Below are 6,078 nucleotides of genomic sequence, written 5' to 3' on the forward strand. Positions count from 1 at the left end.
TGTCATTTAAACAACATTTAAATTCTAAATGTCGGTCTTTCATCAACTGAATTTATATAAAGTACTAGTTGAGGTTTACCCCACGTTGCTCGGGGACTTGTGAATGGTTTAGGTAATGTGTTGAGGTTTACCCCGCGTTGCTCGGGGACTTGTGAATGGTTTAGGTAATGTGTTGAGGTTTACCCCGCGTTGCTCGGGGACTTGTGAATGGTTTAGGTAATGTGTTGAGGTTTACCCCGCGTTGCTCGGGGACTTGTGAATGGTTTAGGTAATGTGTTGAGGTTTACCCCGCGTTGCTCGGGGACTTGTGAATGGTTTAGGTAATGTGTTGAGGTTTACCCCGCGTTGCTCGGGGACTTGTGAATGGTTTAGGTAATGTGTTGAGGTTTTGAATTCTAGTGTACCTGTCAACTGGGTGCATTTTAAAAGTGAACAAAACTATTATTGTATTGAAGTATTTGTTTCAGTTAATCGTGTCATGTTTTCCTCTGGCGTACTCAACTTCTTCAATCATTCACTTCCAAGTCATACACTTCTTTCTTCGTTCATCACTACGCCTAGTTTTACCACAAATAATTATTTGAATCATATCTTTTCTACCATTCCTTCAATTAATATTATGAAATCCACATTGTTACTGTAAAAAAAAACTACACTATATCGACTTATTTTTTTATTTATTAATTTTATTTTAGTAATTTGTACATTTAAGTTTTAAGTAATTACTAATTAATTTGTTACTATATTTTTTCTTGCTTGATGTGGCTCCTACACAACATCTTGAACTTTCCAATTGAGGCAGACTTAAGGTTTTCTTTATAGATAATATACTATTCTGAGTATTCGCCTTGTCCTTTTTTGGTAGCCTGATTTCATTGCACGTCCTTATTTTATGTTTGTGTATGTCCTTGTTGTATACAATTTTATTTGAAAAATATTTGGTTAGCAGGTTGTTTACTATTTTATGTACAAATATCATCGTGTTCAAGGTCAACATCTGTTTCACCGCTAGCCAATTTAGTTTTTTTTTTTTTTTTTTTTTTTTATTGAAAATTTTTTTTGATACATATATGTATATACAGGTACATACATAATAACAAAAAATAAAAGAGAGTAACAAAAAAAATCCCACAAAGGCGAGGCCTGTGCGTGGGCATTATTATTTGTATGTGGATATTTAAAACAGTGGTTTAAATAAAAATAAAATATTGTACATGGTGATTGATTTTACCGTAATTTCAGTTACTTTTACTAAAATTCCAAAAATATTTAAGTGGTCAATGAATATTAATTGGTACAACAAGTATTAATTGATACAACAAACACATAGCAGACTTTATTATATATCTACTCTTAAAGCTAATTAGTTGTAAGTATAATTAATGGCTTTGTTAATAACTTATAAGAAAAAAATATCTATTTTGGCTGTTTTGAGCCAAGTTTTGATATATTTTTTATATGAATGAAGATTTTGACGAGTGGTCTCTTTAAGGGTTGAACATACTGAATTATAGATTTTTGGAGCAATAAAACTAATGTGTCTCTGGGCCTGTCTAGTTTTACAGTGGGGTACAACATACTCACAGGCGCCACATCTTCGACTGGAACGATTAGAATTTTTAATAAAATTGTTTGGGTGCTTGTAGATAAATTTAAGACATTGAAAACTATAGGTTTGTCTAAGGTCCAAAATATCGGTTTCCCTAAACAATTGTTTGGAGGGATAAGATTTACTTTTCTGGTACATAATCTTAATTATTGATTTTTGGGCAATTTCTAATGGTTTGAGATGATTATTGTAACTTCCTCCCCAACCAATTATTCCATAGGAAATAGATGAATGAACTAGTGCATCATAAACTAATTTTATGGTTTTTATATTAACTATATTACACATTCTTTTAAAAATATAATTTAAATATCTCAGTTTGTTAACAGTTTTTTCTATATGGCTGGTCCATTTTAGTTGAGAATCTATGGTTACACCTAAGTACTTAATATTTTTTCCTGATTTCATCTCTTTACAGTTTGAGCATGCGTTAGGGTTACAATTTACATTATGAAATCTTAAATTAAGATTAGTTTTGGGAGCTGACTTCAGTGTGTTATAGAAAGGAATACAGAGAGTTTTTTCATAATTTAAAGTAAGAAGGTTTCTATCTAGCCACTCTTTGACAATAGTAATACATTTGTTAGCCTTATTAGTTGTGTCTTCCCATGTATTTCCTTGGACTGTTATTGCAGTATCGTCAGCAAATGAGAAAATATTACCAGGTATAACAATGTTACATAAATCATTTATATAGATTAAAAAGAGTAGCGGCCCTAATACAGTCCCTTGTGGAACACCGTGTTTTACTGTATCAAAATTGCTCAAACACATTCCAATTTTTGTACATTGTTGTCGATTCGAAATGTAATTTTGTAAAATCATGAGACATTTATTTTTAATTCCAATGTTGGATATTTTATTTAAGAGAGTACTATGGTTGACTGTGTCAAAGGCTTTCTTCAAATCTAAAAAAATTGTTAGGGTTTTAATATTTGAGTCTAGGTTAGAATAAATTCTATTGGTTAAATTAAATATAGCATCGTCAGTGCCGAGTTTGGTTCTAAAGCCATATTGGTTAGCTGATAGGAGTGCATGAGGTTCCAGAAAATCGATGATTCGTTTTTTTATACATTTTTCTAATATCTTGGACAATTGAGAAGTTAAGGTGATTGGTCTGTAGTTGTCTGTTTTACATCGAGGTCCTGATTTGTGTATTGGAATGATATTCGCAAGTTTAAATAAATCCGGGAAAATACTCTTACTGATACATGCGTTAAATATATGATGTAGTGGTTTGATTATATGTTGTTTTATGGATTTAATTGTAGCATTACTTAAGTTATCAGGACCATTTGCAGACCTAACGCTTATGTTATCAATATGGTTTGAGATTTCAACTTCTGTAATTTCCATGAATTCAGATAGTTCAGAGGTAGAATTTTTAGTCTCTAAATAGTCTGAGAATACATTCTGAGAGTGTAAGCTAAGAGAAGGGTTATTGTCTATTAGGGTAGATGCAATGTTTGTGAAAAAGTGATTGAAATTGTTTGCAATATCTTCAGCATTCTCTAAGATTATATTATGTTCGGTTACAATTTTTTGGGGAATTTTGTGATCCTTTTGTTTCCTGTTTGAGATCTCATTTATGATGTTCCATGTTTTTCGTGAGTCGTTTTGTGCTTTTTGGAGTTGTTCAGAATAGTACTGTTGTTTGCATTTTTTTATAAGAGTATTAAGGTAATTTCTATATATAATATAATGGTTCCTTTTGCTGTAATTTTGTGTTTCATTGTTGGTTATGCAATGGTTTTCGTAAGTTTTGTAAGATTTGAACAGTTTATTTCTATGATGTATTGATATTATTATACCACGTGTGATCCATGGTTTTATGTGTCTATGTTTACTTTTAGGTGGTTTTCTTTGTTCATAACATTTTTCAATGTGGTTTTGAATAATTTCATAAAAGTTATTTAGAGACATATTAGGGTCGTTATTAGAAAGCACCGAATCCCATGTTTCGGTTGTTAGTGATATGTCTAGTGATAGGTCATTAATTGTAATATGGTAATGCCATCATGAGAGGTGTGTCTAGCTGGAATTGAAAAAGAAATATAGTTTGGTAGGCTGAAAGGGATACATTCGCGCATTTGCGTTTCGGTAAGAGATATAAAATCAATTTGGAAAGATAACGAGTTTAAAAGGATACAGAACTCATCAAAATGTTTCCTAATACTTCTGATGTTCATATTTAGTACATTGAAAGATGTGTCTTCGAAGATTGAGTTTAGGTCTTGATAATTTTCGCATTCATGGTTTTCCGGGATGCTATATACTTCTAAGGAGGCCATTTTTATTGGAGTTCGTTTAACATTTTATTTACTTTTGAATATCTATTTCGTCTGAGTATTGTTCTCATTGCCCTATTTTGGAGAATTTGAAATTTATTTTGTTCTCGGTCGTTACACAGGAAAAGGATAGTTGAGCATTAGTTAAAATGTGGATCAATAATTCCACTACGTATCTCATTCAATGCAGAGATAATGCGTTTAGTCTTCCTCAGACGTCCCCGACTTCTTCTAACATTCAAACCACTCTTTAAACACTCTTGGTACTAATAAGAACAAACTTTGAAATTTTCATCGCAATTGGATGAATGGTATAGATACGCGTACGGAACAAACAAAGAAACATTACTTTATACACATAAATTTATACATATAGACAATTTCTGCAGAATCTGACAGGATATACGAGAGATATATCCTGGTGATTTGACCGGGCCTTTTTTTGACTGGGTGCTTAAAAACTCCACGAGTCAACGACTGCACTAATCAATTTTCATCTGATCGACGGTTGATATTATAAAAATACGTCTGAAAGGAAACAAATACAGACGATGATTAACTAAGTACTACAACTCTGCGTCTGCTATAAAAAAAACGATGAAAAAACGAAAACGTCAAGTATACCCACGTCCCACAGTGTTAATTGCACTTTGACAACCGTAAGACTGAACAAAAAAAGTGGGCAGTGTGAAGTTCTGACACTGTTAATTTTGCAGTTCTAGTTCTAGTGTAGATTGTGGGGAAATAAAAAAAAAATAGCCAATGTTGTTTTATACCCCGATAAAGACGGAATTTTCATTTTTTATAATTTTATGTAGTATATGATGTGAAATGAGTAAATTAAACCTAACCAAAAACGTATCTTTATTAATGGTTTAAGTACTAACATTATCTAAAAGACAGTATTTTATGGCAATAAGTTTCACCTTTCATTTAATTTAACATTTCAATAATAATAATAATAGTTGGATGACTTGTATAGCGCCGTTTTTGTGCAAAATCACCTCAAGGGCGCTGTACAAACTTATAATACATTTCTACAGTGATCTATGTTATAACTTAACTATTTATGGAGATAATATACAGTACAATACTTACCCGGTAGGTCACTTGAGATTAACACTTAATTAACATTATCTAATTGTTTATTAGCGAAATTTAGATACAGGATGTAGGACATAACTGGAAAATTGAATATAACTGGACTTTCTCTTAGGAATGGTATATTTAATTTAAGGGTACGACAGCTTAAAAAGGTAAGTTTTTAGTTTAGACCTGAATTCTGTCGGTCTTGTTATGGATCTTAGTTCCGGAGGTAGTTTATTCCAAGCCTTTGGCCCAGATAATCCGAAAGCGCGATCACCAAACTTAGTATTTGGCTTGCGCTTAGGTTCTATCAGTCTGCCTACAACTGATGATGTAGGCATGCTGATATAAGAGTTGACTGCCTCAGACCAGTGTTTTCCGGGACGCATAGTTCAGAGATGTAGGGTGGGGCCATATCATTGATGGATTTAAACACCATCCAGCACAGTTTGTACTGGATTTTTTCAGGGCATTTGAGCCAATGAAGGTTACGAAGGTGTTCTGAAATGTGTGAATATTTTGAAACCCCGGTTATGAGCCGTGCTGCTGCATTAAACACTGATTGAAGTTTGTCAATTTGATATTTTGGAAGGCTGGCATAAATGCCGTTGCAGTAATTGAGACGTGAGACTACGTAAGAGTTGATAAGTAGTTTTGTTGCTTCTGTAGGAAGGTTTCTTCGGACAGACTTGAGTTGTCTTAGGTGAAGAAAACCGGTACTTACATTCCTATTTATTTGACTTTTAAACGAAAAGTCTGAATCTAAATTGACACCGAGAAGTTTGACTGTTGTTTTTCGGATGATATCGCTGCCGGAAAGGTGAATCGTCTTTGAAATGTTGACGTTTGTTTGTGGCTGCCCATAGAAACTCAGTCTTAGATGGATTCAGCTTGTTTGAAGACATCCAACGTGTTATTGCTTCTAGACATTCAGTTATACGGATTTTGAGACTATTGATTTCACTTGGAGCGCAGTAGAAATAAATTTGCTGGTCGTCAGCGTAGCAGTGAGATAAGAGATCAAATGACTCGATTATTTTGGCGATATCATTTGTAAAAAGGATGAAGAGAAGTGGACCCAAAACGGATCCCTGG

The sequence above is a fragment of the Hesperophylax consimilis genome, chromosome 7 (assembly GCF_061612785.1).
Source record: "Hesperophylax consimilis isolate HC1 chromosome 7, BYU_Hcon_1.0, whole genome shotgun sequence".
Classification (NCBI taxonomy): domain Eukaryota; kingdom Metazoa; phylum Arthropoda; class Insecta; order Trichoptera; family Limnephilidae; genus Hesperophylax; species Hesperophylax consimilis.